This window comes from Pinus tabuliformis, chromosome 9 (genome assembly GCF_031772625.1).
Source record: "Pinus tabuliformis cultivar Carrire ecotype Pingquan chromosome 9, CPIR1, whole genome shotgun sequence".
Taxonomy (NCBI): domain Eukaryota; kingdom Viridiplantae; phylum Streptophyta; class Pinopsida; order Pinales; family Pinaceae; genus Pinus; species Pinus tabuliformis.
The window spans coordinates 584,875,678-584,896,084 of record NC_142307.1 but is presented as its reverse complement, the minus strand read 5'-3'; the positions used below and the strand labels follow the sequence as shown (position 1 = coordinate 584,896,084).

General features: G+C 34.2%; 1 long non-coding RNA gene across 1 annotated transcript; it reads right to left on the bottom strand.

Moving 5' to 3' along the window:
* Positions 1–19,406: 19,406 nt before the first annotated feature.
* LOC149149905 (uncharacterized) lies at positions 19,407–19,964 on the bottom strand. The gene is made up of 2 exons (XR_016263542.1): positions 19,801–19,964; positions 19,407–19,728 (listed from the first exon to the last, which is right to left on the bottom strand). It is a non-coding gene; the product is annotated as an uncharacterized LOC149149905 (long non-coding RNA).
* Between the last annotated feature and the right edge of the window lie 443 nt (positions 19,965–20,407).

Sequence of the window (20,407 nt, the reverse complement as noted above, 5' to 3'; positions counted from 1 at the left end):
GATATCATCAAATTAGAATGAAGACCAAAGACATTCAAAAAACAACATTTAGAACACATGAAGGTCATTATGAATTTTTGGTCATGCATTTTTGCCTTACTAATGCACCTTCCACATTTCAAGGTTTGATGAATTCCATTTTCAACCATAATTAGAAAATTTATGTTAGAATTTTTTGATGATATACTAATCTACAACAAGTCTTGGAATGATCATGTTCAACATGTTAATAGAGTGCTCAAACTATTGGAGGAGAAAAAATTATATGCAAAAACCTCCAAAATTTTCTTTGGAGTACAAGAGGTGGAATATTGGGGTGATATTGTATCTCATGAGGGTGTTAATATAAACCCTAATAAAATTAAAACCCTTAAGGAATGGAAAATAACCACAACCCTAAATCATCTTCGAGGATTTCTTCGGTTAACAAGGTATTATTACAAGTTTGTTAAGAATTATGGGAGAATAACAATGCCTCTAATAACTTTACTGAAGAAAGATGCATTTTCTTGGATCTAGAAGCAACTAAGGCCTTTGAACATATTAAAGAGGCAATGTGCCAAGCACCAATCTTAGCTACACTAGAATTCACAAAAACCTTTATTGTGGAATGTGATGCCTGATAAAATGGAATTGGTGATATTTTAATGCAAGAAGTAATACCCATTGCTTTTGAAAGTCATCGAATCAAGGGAAGTATTTATACAAACCTATTTATGAGAAGGAAATGTTGGAAATACTACATGCACTAAAGAAACGATGACCTTACCTAATGGGTAGAGACTTCAAGGTAAAAACATATCATGATAATCTTAAATACTTTTGGAACAAAGATTATCTTAAGAAGAGAAACAAAAATGGGTCACAAAGATGTTGGGTTATGACTTTGAAATCATCTACAAAAAAGGGAAGAAAAATTTTGTTGCAGATGCACTCTCGAGAAATGATGAGGATGTGGAAGCACTGCTCTATGAAATTTCTATTATCCAACTTGATTGGATAACTGAAGCAAGGAATGAATGGAAGAATGAAGAAGAGGTATGGACACTCATTCAAAATTTGCAACAAGATCCCATTACATCTCATACATTTATTTGGAAAAATGATTCATTATGGTACAAAGGTTGTTTATATCTATGTCATAATTCTCAACTAAAAAAAGATTCTTTTGGAATTGCACACCTCCCCTTAGGAGAGCACTCAAGATTTTTTAAAACTTACCATAGGGTCAAGAAGGAGTTTTTTGGGATGGTATTAAATATGATATTCATAAGTTTGTGGTAGAATGTTTAGTTTGCCAATAAAATAAAGTTGAGATAATTAATACTCCAAATGGGTCTGTTACAACCTTTAGCCATTCAAAGTCAGCGTTGGTAGGAGGTCTCAATGGATTTTATCATAGGTTTACTCAAGTCCGAAGGAAAGAGTGTAACCATGGTGGTTTTTGATAAACTTACCAAGTAATCACACTTTTGTTCATTATCTAATCCCTTTAAATCCAATACAATTGCTACTGCATTTATGGAAACAATTCTAAAGCTACATGGAAACCTAGAGATTATTGTAAGTGATAGAGATCCCATTTTCACTGGAATTTTTTGGACGGAATTATTTTCTTGTCTTGGTACTCAATTAGCTCATATCTCATCTTATCATCCTCAATTTGACGGACAAACTGGGATAGTGAATGAATGTTTAGAATGATATCTTCGTTGCTTTGCATTTGATAAACAAACACAATGGTCCAAGTGGTTACCTCTAGCTGAATGGTGGTACAACACTTCCTTCCATATTGCAGTAAAAATAACCCCATTTATGACACTTTATGAATATCATGCACTATCCATCACTGCCATCTTTAAGAGAAAATTCTAAGGTTCAAGAAGTGGAAGGTCACATCCAGAATCAACAACAAGTTCTCCAACTCTTAAATGATAACCTCACTTTGGCACATAATTGAATGAAACAACAAGCACATCAACATCACGGTGAAAGAAGTTTTGACGTAGCTGAATAAGTATTTTTATGCCTACAACCATACAAACAAATGTCCCTCAGGCAAGCTAAGAAGGATAATAAATTATCACCCAAGTACTATGGTCCTTACAAGGTGTTGCAAAATATTGGTACTATGGCATGCGAATTGGAGCCACCTGCATCTTCTTGAGTACACCCTGTTTTCCATGTTTCATGCTTAAAGAAGGTTATCAGTGATAAGCTCACAGTTCAAACAATATTTCTAGAGCTTGACGAAGAAGGAAAATTCATATTGGAGCTTGAATCAGTCATGGAAACAAGAACCTGACAACTACGAAATCGATTAATTTCAGAGTATCTCATTAAGTGGAAGAACTTACCCGCTGAAGATTTCACATGGAAGGATGAGAATTTTATACAGAAGCATCCAAGATGACTCAAGCATTGAGGAAAACACTTTTTTTTGGAGAGGGGCATGTTAGGTGCCTATAATACTAGTGTAGCCCCCTTATTATTGTTGTTAGTGTATCCCCCTTATTGTTATTGTTAATGTATCCCCCATATTGTTATTGTTGTGCCCCATAGAAACCCAATATTGTTATTATTGTGCCCTTACATTATTATTGTTATGCAGGCTTTGATTATATTGTTACACCTTAGACTCCTATATATAGAAAGGAGCTCTTGTCATTTGTATCATCCAAGAATTCTTCATTTATGTGATGTAAAGGAGGTTTCCCCCCCGAAGAGGCTATCTCTCAAGTTGTTGATCTATATTTCTTCTATTTTGTGAGTTGGTCATATAACAATGTACGAATTCCATATATGCATGCATACATGGAAGTCGACTTTTGTATAGGCACACATATATAAAAGATACAGATATACAAAAAATTACTTTTGTATAGGTACATATGTATTCCCACTTCTGTATATGTGCATGTATGGAAGTGATGGTTTTAATATATGTGCATATATAGAAGCACTTCTATAAATATATGTGCATACTTGATACCTTGGATGAGGGCATCCAAGTCACCCTCACTTGACTGAATGGTTGAGTTGATTTCTCCCAATGTTGTTGTCTTCTGTCTGTTTTCAATTGCTTTTCTAATTTCCTATGGATTTCTTGGTTGACCTCACTTACGTCACAAAGGGTATTATGTACATATTCATGTAACACCCCAACCCATATTTACCCACTTTAACCCGCTCATTAGGGTAAACATGGGATGAGGGTTGCTATGCACAACATGATTTCCAAGATGCACTAATGGAAAATGGGGTCCACATGTTTAAAACTGACTACAAACACTGAGTGACACATAATCACACTATTATCAACCTACTTGACCCAATAATATTTCTTTTCAGTTTTGTTTCCAAGGCCATTTTGAGGGTCTAAACGACATTTTCAGGGAAAATGTAAAGACCCAAAAATTTCCAATTTGTTTTTCACATATATTTTTTCATTTAGCCTCCTCATGGAGATCTTCGAAGCGAGGTATTATGATAGTCAAATGAAGATCGTATGCCAAAGTTACGACCCTGGGAAGTTGGAGGTTTAAATTACTCATTTATATAAACATTTTGTGTACATAGTACTTGTAGGTCATAAATACATATCTATTCACTGATTCAATAAGCTCACCAGAGAACTATCAAGAATGATTTTTTCCCTCTCTAGCTAGTTTCAACAACACTAGTTAGCCCATGCATTCATTAACCATTTAATAACTTATCAAAACACAAAAAGAACCATAGATAGAATACATCATATAACTAGAATAGAAACCATGGAAAATCAGCCATAATGTCAACATGATAACCAATACAAGTGCTGATAGATCACAACAGGAAAATAACTCTTATTAACATATGAAAATGTCAACTAATTTAGGGACTTCCACATACCATCCGACCATATTGGGCTGAACCAAATCTCTCTTTCAGCCAACCACCCCTACACCATATTCTATGCATGAATGTGAGATCGTAAAGGTTAAACAAAAAAAAAAACCAACCAGGGCTACCGAGGCCAAACCAATTCAACCCTCAACCACAGTAATCTCACTTATATAGTAAAAAAAATCACTAAAATCAACCAGATCAGTCTCTACCCAAGTTGTCAAGGGCTCTAGGAATTACTAACTCAACCCACAAGGCTCTAGAGTGTTTTTCCCAACTTGTAGGCTCCAAGAGCTAGTAACTCAACCCAAGCTGTTTTAGGACTCCAGAGTGTTTTTTCCAACCCATAGCCATAGGGAACTTGAGAACCAATAAGAAAAACAAGTGGGAAACCCACAAAACCATGGCTATCTAAGAAATGACAAGGCAAGACTGAAACCGTTGTCGATTCATAAAAATTTCCATGCCAATGACAACACATAACCAAGGAACCACATGCATATACCACACATCCAAAAATCAACAAGGAAATCACACATGCAATCTGTTGTCTGCAAAGTATCCCAGCTGTAACTGCTGATCCAACTGTCCCCTTTACGCTTTCTTGTTTTCCTTTGCTTTCTTTCTCTAATCCAAGTGAATGCTAGAGTGCTCCAAGAATGCTTTACTTGTGCAAAAGTATGAAAGTGAGAAAAATAACTAGAGCTCCACCACCAAACGTCAAAAGCTAGCCAAAAGCTGACCAAAAACTAACATTGACAAAAACTATGAATTGTTTCTCTTATGCCTTTTTATCATTAATAAACCTTTTTTTCTTGATTTTCCTTTTTTTCCTCTAACTTTCGTCTCATACAAATTTGTGTCTCTTCACCTTCCTTTTCTCCTATTTTCCTTTATTTTCATAATTAAATTCCAATTATTGCCTCTTTGCCTTTGCCAATTTCTATAACCATAAATAAACAACAAGTGATGCCCACTATAGTGCTTTTCCCACCATTCAACTTGGAATATGTGTCCCATGATCTTGGTCTTATTTTATTTACATGGAAAATCAACCAAGGATTGTTATAAGTCGTTTGTTGCACCTTCTCAACTTCTCCAATTTGTAAAAGCATGGATATTTATGAGCTAGTCCTCTTTGTTGGTTTGAAATAAATGCAATAAGGTTTCACTACTTAGAAATTTCTAAAAAAAATTCATTAATTAGAAAATATTCCCATACACCTTATACATAACATAATTAAGTGAAATCTATGCATGCCTTAATTATGATATGCATAAAATTCACTTGTTATATATAAAACCCATAACCCATAAAGTCATATAAAGCATCCAATATTTCCAAATGTTAACATTAAGAGACAAAAAAAAATTCTATATCAAAATTTAAAATCGGTGCAAGATTAAACAAAGGTAGAAAGATGAACCTTGACATCTTTGATTTTTACTCTCATCCTTTGTATTATGCATCCTTTGTATTATATAAGGCTTTATACACACATCATAACCACTTTACTTTTTGATTGAAAATATCAAGAGAAGAAAACCATAACCCATTATATATAAAGTCTTATGGGGCATTCAAAAATGAAAATAGAAATAAGTTAAGTTACAAAGCACATCATAATAATTAACATGCCATAAATGATAGAGAGCGTACTGAAAGTCCCAATTTTATCCAAACTGATTTTTTTTTTAAGGATTGCAGGTATAATAACTTTTATGGCCTTGCACAACCATCTATTGGTTATAATGAAACATACATAACCAAAATGAAACATACATATAATATGATATAATGAATTTATCAGGAACTAATTGAAGAGACTACTACTATTAAAGAGGTGTGGTAATTGCAGTTTGGCATGCATTGCAGTGATTCTCCAGATATACATCTCCAAATTCGATCGTGCTGACCAAAAAAAATTAAAAATTCAGGTATTCGATTAGGTTTGTGGTTTAATACAAAAGTTCAAAATTCGATATTGATGAATCCATGGATTCACAATAAAAATATTAATTGTTGTTCGCCCACCTAATTTTCAAACAACTTTTCGAATCCATGAGATGGCATATGTTAGCCACTAATAAATGGTAATGCTAAATGGTAATGCTATTTGAAGTTTTATAGAATACAAATGTTAAAGTAAATTTCTTTTTTTTTTTTTTAATCAAAGGTGTTAATTAATCCACTAATAATTTAGTGGATTTTTTAATTAGAAATTTAAACAAATATTAAATTGTAATATTATTATTTTGTATTATAAATAAAATTTGGTTCGATTATATTAACTCAGGATTATTAATTAAAATTAAGAAATGTTGTTGTTAATTATTATAAAATAAAATATTAATTTATTTTGATAAATGAATAATAGTAATTGGGAAATATATATGTATATTTTGAAAGAATTTTTATACTATCTAATATAGGGTCACATTCTAGATATAAATTTTGTTGATAATAATATAATCTATGATATAGTTGGGTATATGGATGAATATAAAAATTCTCATAATTTGTTATTCTGATATAAAACTATGCACTTTGTTCTAGTATATAACTCTATTTGCAATATTCATCATTGAAAACAATTTTTAAAAAGATTTTAAGGCTTTCAATATTATATTATTTATTTCATTTCTTTTTAGATATTGAAAAAATGATATATTTGAATATTTGAAAAATATATACTCCCCATTTTTTTTATACACTAAATCAATTTAATGAAATCTTCAAAAATATAATAAAACAATCTAAAACACAATCTAAATAAATATAATTAATATACCATACACTAAATCAATAACAATAATTAACTTAAATTAATACCAATAATTGATTTAATGCTTGATATATAAATATAATAAACACTAGATACATGATGAGCACCCTAACAACATATAACAAAAAAAAATATAACAAATAAACAACATATAGCAAAAAATATAACACTAAATCAATACCAACAAGAATTGCAAGAAATGGCAGTCCCTACCGATTCGAAAGAAGAGCTAACCATGGTCTTCACGGTCTGCTCCACTATATCGACGTCGGGCTTCACAGGTCATGTGTTCTCCTTGGCAGAGAAAGGAAAATAGTTTCCCTCAACACGGAAATTTGGAAAATGTCGACGTCGGGCTTCACAGGTCCTGCGTTCTCCTTGGCAGAGAAAGGAAAACAGTTGCCCTCAACACGGCAATTTGGAAAATACATAAATATAATAATGTCTCTTACCATGCCATCTATCCTTTGCAAGCACAGGTACGTCTCTTACCATGGGCATCACAGTTATACACGAAAGCTGCCACCTGCTAGCATATGGCATTCTGACACCAACAGTTGGCTGTTGTGCACGACTGAAAGCTGCCACCTGCCCTAAGTCGGAGGACTACAAAGAAAATTCCAGGTGAATAGTCTTTCTTGTATTATAGTATTGAGAGCTTGTTCCAAACCAAAAGTGCCACAATCTGAGGCACTATGTGATCTATTCACACGCCCCAACATAGTTTTAAGGTGGGTTCCCTGCCATAATCTGAGGCACTACGTGATTTATTCACACGCCCCAACATAGTTTTAAGGTGGATTCCATGCCATATGTACTGGGGGAGATGGTTTAATTTGGGTAAAGAAAATGCCCTAAAACCCAAGGATTGAAAACCTTTTAATGCCTAGAATGTTAGATTCTGGACTAACTGAAAAGTGATTCCTGGTATTTGCTGGCTCCACCAAGTCTAGTTAAGGCAAGTGAAATGAAGAGGATTCAAATATTAAGCCACAAAGTGATAAAGAAGGTTCCTCCTGTGATAAGGTGAGCAACAAGGACGTGTGAAGTAAGAAGGAAAGCGATAAAGACGGTTCCTCCCTCTAGTGATAACACTATGATAAAGCTTGCACTAATCCTCCAGTTATAAGACATTTCCGGAGATTAAATTTCGAAACTTTAGCATTTCTCTCCTTTGCACGTTCCACCATATCTATTAACTTCAACCTGACACATATATGTAAAATATATATATATTAATGTTACAAATATTATATTAAAAGTATATAAAAATCAATTAGAAAGTATCGATAAATTCAAACTAAAAATATGGAAAATAACAGCACTTTAAAAACTCGATAATAATTTCAAAACGTTACACCACCTATTTATCTAACACACGAAGAAAACAAGACTATAGGGAAGAGAATAATAACAGACACCAAGAAACGTTCGATATATGTGTATGAATTTTACGTGTAATGCAACCCTCATTATATGTGTATGAATTTTACGTGTAAGACACCTCAACAAGAAATTTATGTTTAAAACTCATTAACCATCTACAACGGATTGATAATACACACTGTATCCTAAAGGTATTATAATAATAAGATGACAACCACCATTCATGGAAAGCGTCCACACCAGCTGAATTAGAGGCGACAGGAAGTTGGCACTAATCAAAACATGCATTACGTTGAAGGTGGCAATCATCAAAACATGCATTACGCCACATGTGAGTATCTAAATCTCAATTCTATTGTTTAATGTTTGACAAAAGTCTTATCGCTCAGATGAATTTTGTTTAAGCTAGAACGAGGGTTTACTATCACTTCACCTATTTCACCATGGTAACTGTAAGCAGAGCGGGCATGCAAGGCAAGGAGAATCTGTAAAAATCCAGTGAAACCTGCGTATGCTACACCCTATTTCGACCAATTGCTATTTCCACCAATTGCAATTGCAGGATTAAAAGAAAGAAAATAATTACATTCTTAAATCCCTTTCTCCGCCCTGATTTCCATTAAGTTGAAAACTTCCAGGAATCTCTTACTCAAAACTGCGTAGGATTGTGTTTGATGTAGCAATAACACTAATGAATCTAGAAATATTTTCATGGTTAATAATTTTACTGTGGTGTTTTTTTTTTCACAATGATGCTTTTTCATAGGGTGCATGTACTATTTGTAGAAATTTTTAAAAGAACTCAATTTCAAAGAGAGTTTTGTCTTGCCAGGAACTCTATCTAGCATGAAGAGTTGCTAAATTTTATTTCAACCCAAGGCTGAATAATCATATCCCGCCCAGGGAATGGGCTTGGTAACTTAGTATTCTATGTTTTTGTGTTGTAATATTTAGATGTGGGGATGCACGCATTCCAACTGTGGTTTTTTGGTTCTATGTTGCAAGATTTAGAGGTGCTTATAATGTCATGAAAATCAACCATAATTGATTTAATTCCTTTAACTGTGTTGTACTTACGAGATTGACCACTTCCTCATTGTCTCGTCTTTTGCTCACAGGGATGATGTTGAGGAATGATGTTGAGGTGCAACGCAACATACATAAGTGTATGAGACACTTCTTCGAATTGTAGTTATTTATTAGCCCCAGGTTGTCCTGAGGTACCTATCGCTGCTGCAGTCACCACAGTCCAGGTATGCAAATCTTCTCGTCTTAATTCTACTACCACACTCCAGGTATGTTGATCTTCTCGTGTTAATTCTGAAGGGGGTATTATCAGGAAGAACCTATAAACAAACAGAGAATCATAATATTCATAACAAAATGTAACTAACTAATAACATGTAACTAATTAATTATTGCCAAGCCTCTTCCGGATATCCATCTATCAATTCTTCTCTTTAAACCCATGGAAATCCTAATATCCATCGATTCATTCTAAACCTGTGAAAACTTGTTTATAACTAATAGCGAGGGCTTGAAGACTGAGTAAATACCACACTTGTTTATAGCTAATAGCCAGGCCCTGAAGAATAAGTACCTCCTTGAAATGATGGGCGGCTTAATTTTGTATTTTATAAAAAAATTAAAATATCCTAGTATCAAAAAGATAACAGAAGCTTTAGAATACAAGAATCAACTCCATGAATTCCATGGAAATTGCAGTGCTCATATTAATGATTACACAGTTTTTGCAGTGCAGTTGATGGCGTGTAAATTGTTGTGAAGGTGCAGAAACCAGTGACAAACAACAATAGTAAATTAGCAGGCCATCTCCAACTAGAAAATATCAAATCTCAAAAAGCCAAGACAGAACAGAACATATACAAAGGTCTAAAAGGCCAGAGCTATATATTTCCAGAGCAATATATTTCCAGTACAGCAATTGACCAAAATTGCATGAAATATATAGGTATAACTAGTTAAATTCCCAAGAAAGCATGTGCTTTAAAACTAATATTTCAATGGAAACAATGAATAGTGTGGAAAATTTGTGCACATAACAAACTTAAATAATGACAGTCAAAAACTTGATGAAAGAATCTTGCTATTTCTAACCATTTTTATGTTACCTCATTTTTTTTCCATTCCTCAGGACTTGGAGCTAGTCTTCTCATGACTAATGTATGAAGAGTCTAGAATGGGAGTGCATGAATCAACAAAGAAAGTAGAAGAGTCCAGAATGGGAGTGCATGAATCAACAAAGAAAGTAGAGAAACTAGAGAATTACAAAGCTGCAAGATGTAGAGAATTACAAATCTGCAAGATGTATTTTGAGATGAAAGGTCTCTGCAGAAGGGCGGTAGAACATGTTGCAGCTTGTTGGACAAAGCGCATAGAACTAGATGGCAAACCAGAAGTCTAAGATGAAAGGTTTTTGTGGAAGGGAGAAGCGCATAGAACTAGATGGCAAACTAGAAGTCTGAGATGAAAGGTCTCTGCGGAATGGCGCTAGAATTGTGCCAGGTAGAACATGTGGCAGCTTGTTGGAAAAGCGCATAGAACCAGATGTCAAGCTAGAGAGAGAATTTTAATGATGCCAAGCTCAGAGAAGTTTAATCGAGATCAAGTTGGAGACAGATGAGAATTTTAATAAGCATCAAGCAAATTGGACTTTGGAAAAAATTAATTGTCACAACATTTTGCCAATTCGAAAGCTTAGGATAAATTAAGTTATCCACACTAAAAACATCGGGGTAGGCGAGGCCGGTAATAAGACCTCCAAACAGAAACATTGGATAAAAATTTGTTGAGCCGAACATTTTATTTAAAACATTGGTTTGAACCTCAAATGTACGGGTAATATTATTTGGTCAAAGCAAATTAATAGAAAGTCAACGGTTGATCGATCGCTATAGTCCCTGCTATGCCGGAAGCAAGGACTAATAATTAATATAATAAATGATATATAATACGCACCCTAATAACATATAACAAAAAGTGTAATGCATGATACATAATGAACACCCTCATTACATATAACAAAAAAAATATAACAAATAAAGAATATATAGCAAGAAATATAACCAATAAACAACATCGTGATAATAAGTATAAAATATTTTGTTGATTTCTTTGAGGGCCTGGGAATTGAGGGGTAAGTGGATGGGGCGGCTGAACCCTAACCCTTTGCTGGATCTACCTGGTTTGTGAATGACCGTTTGGGGTCTTGTAAGTGGGCCTTGTGCCCTTTTTTCAAACCGTTTCCTCGTCAAGGGGCAAATTAATTTTTTATTATTTTGTTAGTTTTTTTTGGGTTGTTTTTATTATTATTATTAATAAATTTATATGTAATATTTTTTTTGGCGTTCGCAAAAATGTAATTTTGTCTTTCCTATTGAATTTTTTTTATAAAATATATTATTGTATTGTTATATAAACAATGTAAACATATTATGTGCGTTAAATGTGATATCGTATCTTTGTAGAGGAGGATTAATGATGCATACACCGATATAATAATAAGATACTAGTTTAAACTCTGTGTTTGGAATTTAACGTTGGGAAAAGTTCCACTATGATAATATATTAATTTAAACTAGTGGATAATAATAAGAAGACTATGGGATTGGAATTTAATGTTGGAAAAGGTGCACTATGATAATATATTAATAGGATATTAATTTAAATTCATGGACGGCATAATAATAAGATATTAATTTAAATTATGTGATTGGAATTAAATGCTGTGGAAAAGTCCACTATATCAAAGACTTGTATGAAATATCAGATATAATTCAATGATATCAAGGCCGAAATATAAGTCATTAGCAATATAAACAAACAATTTTAGAAAGCTGAAGAAATGGTTTTTTTTTATAAAAAATTTAATAATGTTGAAGACTAATGAGTACAACTACATTAATATTATTAATATGATTAATATAATTGAAAGTTTCATAAATATAATAAAAAAAATTATTATCACACATACACTAATACACATATTTATGGAATTAATTTTGTAGAAAAAAATTTATGGGTTAATTTTAATTTAAGAAAAAAAATTATAAAATTATAAATGAATGTTATAAATAATTATGAGGAACTTATCATGGAGGAACTTATTAGAATTGGAATAATTTCAAATTGTTACGAAATTGGTGGTTGGAAAACATCTAATTTTAAAATTGATTAAAAGTCGTGGACCATTTTGCTAAATAAAATTCACTTATATATAAATGAATGTTATACATAATAATGAAGAACTTATCATTGATGAACTTATTAGAATTGGAATTTTAAAATCTCTAGGAAATTGATGGGTGAGGAGTCAAGTGGCACAAATCTAATTTTTTAAATTTATTAAAAGTCAATGCAATTTAACAAACTCTTTAAAACACTACAATAATTAATAAGCATTAAAATTAAGCATACGCTCAACATATTCACTTGAGAATCAATCTAAACTTTCAATTAAAAAAAAAATCAATAAATCTTCATTTAAAAAGCAAATATAAATAATTAAAAATATACACAAAATCCTCAATTAAAAAATAAAAAAAATCAACCTTAAATTAAATTAAAAAGCCAATATAAGTAGCTAAGAATATAGACAAAATCAACCTTAAATTAAATTAAAAAGCCAATATAAGTAGCTAAGAATATAGACAATTTTAGAAAGGCGTAAACGAAATGGTAGATGGGAATTTAATGCTGTGGAATAGTCCACTATATCAAAGACTTGTATGAAAGATGAGATGGTCTTTTTCTTTCTTTCTTTTAGGGTATAAAAAATTCAATAAGGTCGAAGTCTAAATATAAGTTGCTAAGAATATAAACAATTTTAACTAACTTATAAGTTGCTAAGAATATAAACAATTTTAAAAAGGCGCAGAAGAAATGGTCTTGTATTTTTAATCCTAAACCTTTCTAGAAATTTTTATTTGAAAGTATAAAGAGTTTTTCAGAAAATTTTGAGATTGTATCATGTCATATTGAGAAGAAAATTGTATCACGGGACGTTACCTGAGCTTAAGCCCATTGCGGATACCTGAGCTTAAGCCCATTGCGGAAGATTCCAGGAATATTTTAAGATGTCAGGCAATTGTGGATTTTAAAAATATTTTAAGATGTCATAATATTGCGGATCTTCTTAATATTTCAAAAATATTTTAGGGATTTTTGAGTCTCCGGAGCTATTCGCACTTGCCATTCATGAGGTCTCTTCCAGACTCGCCCAGGCAGTGATATCCTACGCTGGGGTAAAGCAACGCAAGGTATGTTCACAGTCAAAGAAGCCTATTATTGGTTAACAAAGGAGGATAGAATCGCTGACCCAACGCCTTGGAAAAAGATCTGGGATGCTAAATGGTGGCCTAAAGTTACAATTTTCGCATGGCTGGTGTGTAGAGGTAGGATCTTGACGTGGGATAACCTACAGAAACGTGGCATGATTGGACCATCCCGGTGTTCTTTGTGTAACAAGGAATTTGAGACACAGGAACATTTGTTGAATCGATGTCTGTATATTCAGAGTCTGTGGGAAGAAATTCGGGCTCTCTTCGGTTACTTGAATAGGGATCCTGACAGTCTTAGGGGTACCATTATACAATGGGGAGCGGGGCATTTTCATAGCAAACTTGTTAGGAGGCTCTGGAGTCTGTCGCTGGGTTTTGTAATTTGGGAGGTGTGGAAAGAACGAAATCGTCGAATTTTCAAGGATCGAAGCTGCTGTGAGGCCGGAATATGGGAGGTAGTTTGCCGGTCGATTAAAGAAACGGTCCTCTCCGAGTCTTGGGGAGAGGAGGATTGGAAATTGAATGTGGAAGAGCAGCGAATCATAACCAAATTGAACATTGATTTTACGATGTTATACCCCAACACTGATAGGTGTCATAGATATAGTATGCAGAGCCCCAATTATTTTCGCTTCCCAGGCGATAATCAAATTAAATTGTCCTTCGACGGTGCATCAAAGGGCAATCCTGGGGAGGCAGGATGGGGCGGGATTTTCCGCGATAGTCGAGGGGGTTCGCGTTGGGTATATGCAGAATGGGGCGGGGAAATGTCCAATAATGAGGCGGAGCTCTGGGGGGTCTATCATGGCATCCGCATTGCTATAAGGAATGGATACCGAAACCTCGTCATAGAAGGCGATTCCCAAATGGTCATTGAAATGCTCAGGAAATTACAGCAGGGTAAAACATGGGACCACGTTGCCAAGAGCTGGAGGATAGCTGCCATTATACAGGATATTGAAGGCCAGATGAGGCAGATCGATTACATTATACTCAATCATGTATTGCGGCGAGGAAATAGGGCGGCCGATTATTTAGCCAATTGGGCATGTGGCGAATCCAACCGGGTGATGGATGGATGCTGGGGTGTGTTACAGGCGGATCCACGGTGGGCTGAGTTGGCCACCATCCTACGACAGGATAATGATGAGGCGATCGGGCGTGACAGGACGGCTTAGGAACCTTTCCATAATGATTCGGAGGCGCGCAGAATGGAACAATTATGAACACTGCGGTGGGATCATGGATGAAACTGTCAAAATTCCCATTTGGCAGAACGCATTTATGCAGTTATGGGACGAAATGACAATCCCAAGGCCGAATGCAGGGAGGGTACAGAGGTGGGAGTGCGGTGGCATCACGACGCCAAGAAGCCTATCACATCAGGGCCTTAGTCCTGCGACGTGTAATAATGAACAGGGCTGGGAGCTAACTAACAATAACAAGGGAAGGTGGTCGATCAGAGGTATATTGTTGCATGGACGGGTTATGCTCCTGGATTGTAGAGGAATAGGGCTCTGTCTGTATAAAGACCACCAACGTGTGGGAGGTTCGGCGCTTACGTTGGAGCAGTGTAGGGTGGAATTGGGTCCGTCTGAGAAAAGAATTTGGCAATTGCTGTCTACGAAGTCTACGAGTATGGCCGCAGTCCGAAATGAGGGTAGGAAAACGCGCAGTCAGGGGGTAGTTCTGGAGGAGAAAGGGAAACAGGCGGTTGAGGAAACTTTGCGGTCCATTTACCTGGACATCTCTGATGAGTCAGAAGACCAGGAAGGAGATAGAAGGGAGTATTTTGCAGAGCAGGCACCACGGCCGACCTCGGGAGGAAAGGTAGGCAAATGGATGAAGCACTCTGGTTCAGTGGGCGCCAGAGATGATGATGTTGGGGAGGATGCTGGACGTTCGGAGGATGACGACGATGAGGAGTTTGACGGAAGCCGTGGTCGAGGTCGAGGCCGAAGGGGCCGCGGTAGTGCGCGGGGTCGTGGCAAGAACCGAGCTCACAGAGAACAGTATGAGGAAGGCTACAGTGCTGGGGTTTCAGGCAGGAAGCGAGGTAAGAAGGACATGCGGCGGAAATTGCAGGAAGCTGAGGATGCTTACGTCAATGAAACTCATCACCATATTCGCCGGATTATAGACCACCTGGAAGAAGAGGCGCTGCAGGACCAATCGGACCCTGAAATGGCAGATTGGGAGACTTTTCTTCCTGATCCGGGCCATACCCGAGGGAGGATGTCCCTCTACAAGCAGTCCCTGCATGTGTATTGGGGAATGAAACGTTTACTTGCCAGGGCACTGGAGCAAGTCGCAGGTGAAATGGTGGAGCTTGCCCAAGCGAACTTGAAAAAAGAAATGAAGAATCTTCAAATGACTCTCATGATGCAGGACAGGAAGATGGACCAGCTGATCCAGTTGCTCAAAGACAATGGAATAGTTAAGACAGAACCTGATACCAAGACTGATGCTGCCATGAGGCCGTAGATTATGGAGGTTATTATATGACTTTTTTTGTATTTTTGATATCGATTCTCTTTACAGCTATGCATAGTATGTTTCTAGGTAGAATAGGGGGTTTTTCAATCAGGTTTGATAAACTGGAAATCTACTTCTTTTGGATGGGTGTTATATACTTTCGAAGGCCACCCGGTTTCCCTTCTGGGCGGGTGGCGCCATGTTTATGTACATAGTTTTTTCTTTTTATAGTAATAGAATCATGCCTCAGCTTACAAAAAAAAAAATTATTTTAGGGATTTATCATCGACATAAAGATGCCGTTTAGAATATTTTGGAGATTTGTAATGTACATACAAAAAATGCTAGTTAAAATATTCTGGGTTAAAATATTTTGGGGATATGTAAGCAACATAAACATGCTTTTTTTATTTTATTTTCTTAGTGACAATATTGGGCCAAGATTATTTAGTTCGTCGCTGGGCAATTATCTAGTTTGTTGTTGGGTAATTAATATGTATGAAGTGTATAGTTTATTATTAGATAATTTATTTGCTTAAATCCCATATGTATGGAGTGTATATGTCTATTATTAGATAATTTATTTGCTTAAATCCAATATAATCATATACAATTCATATATTCTTCACCTTTCAATAAATATGGGTAGGCAATTAATATGCATGGAGTGTACATATTTATTATTAAATAATAATATATTTGCTTAAATCCAACATAAATATATACAACTTATATATTAATTATTGCTTCACAACAAAGAGAATTATAATTTTTACCAGAATAATCTAAGTTTAAATCACTTCAATCAACTATGTTGTTAGATAATCTACTAACTTAAATCTAAAAATAAGCATATACCACCCATACATCCATACATATTAATTGCCTTGGGATCCCTGTTAGTGATAATGTCTAAGGTTAAGTCGATTGTGGCGGATTCTGGCGGATTCTGGATGTCAGATCCACGAATATTCTGGAAATTCCGGAAATCCCCAATCTAAATAAGGATGCCCTGCCCCGTCATTTTGTTAGTGATAATATCTGAATTTAAACAATGTGTAATGACCTTCTTTGAATTGAGGCCAAAGAGGCGATATGATACGGATTTAAAGTATGCGATGAACGTAATGTGGATTTAAAATATGTAATGAATCTAATACTTCAAATGATGCATACATCAAGACAATTACAAATGATAAGATCGAACTATGTCGTGAATTTAAAAAGGTACACCCTAAATTTACGGGGAAATTAAATATGGATTAATAAGAATGTTAATATGAATTATTTTAGTTTTCAGATGAAAAAAAAGGAATGGTTCAATTTTTGATCACGAACTGCGATGGGAGGAAAATAAATAAAACATAAGCCTCCAATGCCAAAGAGATGATACCTCACAACGATTTCGCAAAAAGTTCGATAAATAAAACATAAGTCTCCAATGCCAAAGAGATAATACCGGACAACGATTATTTATCTATATTAATATTATTATTTAGTATTGATATTAAGAAACAGGGCATGCAAGTCTTTTCAAAGAAACCAACCACTCATTAATATGACAAATCTAGAATAGATTCTAAGATAATATGCCGAAAAATATTTTGACTGGTAAGATTTTAAATGTACATTTTTTATTACCCATATAATTTAAAATGTTTTGTATATATATATTTTTTTTAAGTTTTAGATTTTTTATAATTTTAATTTTGGTGAATATGAACAAAATTTCAATTCAATTTTAACGACGGACAGATAGCTTAGCTTTACACATTATCCCTGAAAGAAACCAACCACTCATTAATATGGCAAATCTAGAATAAACTCTGGCAAATCCAGAATATAATTTTAATTTTGGTGAATATGAACAAAATTTCAATTCAATTTTAATGACGGACAGATAGTTTACACATTATCTCTGAAAGAAACCAACCACTCGTTAATATGGCATATCTAAAATAGACTCTGGCAAATCCAGAATATAATTTTAATTTTGGTGAATATGAACAAAATTTCAATTCAATTTTAATGACGGACACATAGCTTTACACATTATCCCTGAAAGAATCCAACCACTCATTAATATGGGAAATCTAGAATAGACTCTGGGAAATCCAGAATAGACTCTGGCAAGCAAGATAATATGCCCAAAAATATTTTGAGTAGCAAATACCAGCATAGATTAATCTTAAATCAGCTCATTTTAAATACTGATTTAAGATGTTTAAGATGAGTTGAGAGGGATCTAATTTCTTTAGATGTAATTTTTTTACCAGCGGACATGATTTAAATGTTTTATATAGTAGTGTTTTTTTTTCAATTCAATTTTAATGTTAATGACGCACTGACAACGGTACACATCATCCCCTCAAAGAAACCAATGACTCATTAATATGAGAAATCCAAAATAGACTCTGAAGGGCAAAGATAATATGCCAAAAAATATTTTCACAATTAATATGATTATGATTATTTAACATGAGTCGAGAGGAACCAATTTCTTCAGATTGTAATTTTTTTATGAGCCAACATGATTAAATGTTTTCTATAGTTTTTTTTTTTTTTTCATAATTTTTATTTTGATGGATTTTGGTAGATATGAGCATCATGGACTGCCGCATATTAAAAAAATAAAAAATAGAAAAAAATCTAAAAGATACTCTGATCAGCACAAAAGAATTTTAAAGAAAAAATTTGACCAGAAGATAATAAGATAATATAATGAGATAATATAATATAGATATGATTATGATTATTTAACATGAGTCGAGAGGAACCAATTTCTTCAGATTGTAATTTTTTTATGAGCCAACATGATTAAATGTTTTCTATAGTTTTTTTTTTTTCATAATTTTTATTTTGATGGATTTTGGTAGAGATATGAGCATCATGGACCGCCGCATATTAAAAAAAAAAAAAAAATTGAAATAAAATAAAAAATAAAAAATAGAAAAAAATCTAAAAGATACTCTGATCAGCACAAAAGAATTTTAAAAAAAAAATTTGACCCGAAGATAATAAGATAATATAATATGCAAGAACGAAAGAAAGAAAAGCAAGATACGCTAACAGGCAAGGAAAAAAAGAAAAAATTCTAAAAGATACAATGACAGGCATAAAAAAGATTACAGCAAGATACTCTTAAGATTAAAAGAAAGAGATAGAAAAAAGATAAAAGATTAAAAAAAGAGATAGAAAAGAAAAAAGGAAATAAACATACTAACTGGTCAAAAAGAAAAAAGATTAAAATAGAGATAGAAAAAAAGATAAAAGATAAAAAAAAAAATAGAAAAGAAAAAATGGAAATAAAGATATTAACTGGTCCAAAAAGAAAAAAAAGAAAAACTTCTAAAATATATTATGACGTGCAAGAAAGATTCTAAAAGAAAATATTTCGAAAGATACACTGGAATCTGACGGGCAAAAAAAATATTCTGAGAAAGAAAAGATTCAAAGATGGCAAGATAATATGCAGAAAAATACTTTGACCGACAAGAAAAGTAAAAAATAAACGACAGAAAAATACTTCAAAAAAAAATGACGACAGAAAAATACTTTAACTGGCAACTAAAACTACTCCAACAAGCTTTCACAACGGTCGTCGTTAATTGCAGGTCAAATATATACAATAACATCACCTACGGATCACTTATTACACCAATAAAACATTTTCGTCAGTGTCTCCGTGGGTCCGGATAGCCTCAGTGGCCACCCTTTTCGTTACGACTCTCTCCTCCTCCTTTATGGGCTATCTATCTCCCTATATACTTCCTCTACCACCTCCTCTTTTCCGGCTTCTCCGCCTGTGAGTCCCACTTCATATTGCTCCACCTGCTCCTTAGATGTCTCTTCATGCTCCACCTTCTCCTTCTCACACTCACGTCCTTTGCTTCGACCTGTTCATGAACATAATGTGATTATATTATATGGCATTCATTTGTGATGAGTGATGAATATAAAAGTATTACCTGCACCAAACGTTTTACCAATCCCAAATCGGGCTTTAGGGTGCAAGCAGGCCGGTTGATGAGACAACATTGCTCGCTCACTGTAACGTTGCTTGCATCGCCAACGATATGGTATCTATGTTGTGCTCATACATTAAACAGAAAATTAAAAGAGATCACGGCCTTCCACTGAGCTTCGAAAAACGGTACATGGCTATCTGAAAACAGCTCCTCTGTGGCAATTTTACGTGTATCGTGGCGGCGCATGGCTTCATATGCTTTTCAACTCTTGCCACGACCTCTCAATTCGTGGCACCTACGTCGGTTACGCACCAACATTCAGATTTATATGCTCTCAAATGTAATATTTTCTATTATTTGACATTTTTACTTTGCTACGGAAGTTTTATCATTTACTTTATTAATAAACTTTCTAAATGACATCTAGCTTTTTGCCAAAATTGAGGAGTGTATATACTAAACCAGAAAGTTGTATCTGAACTCACTGCAAGTGTACATCAAAGGAGTTTTCTTGCCTAGATATAACATGGCTGAAACGCCCCAGGAGAATGTAAATATTTAACGTTACTATAGTTAAAAACTGAATATGACATTATTTACTGTTTTA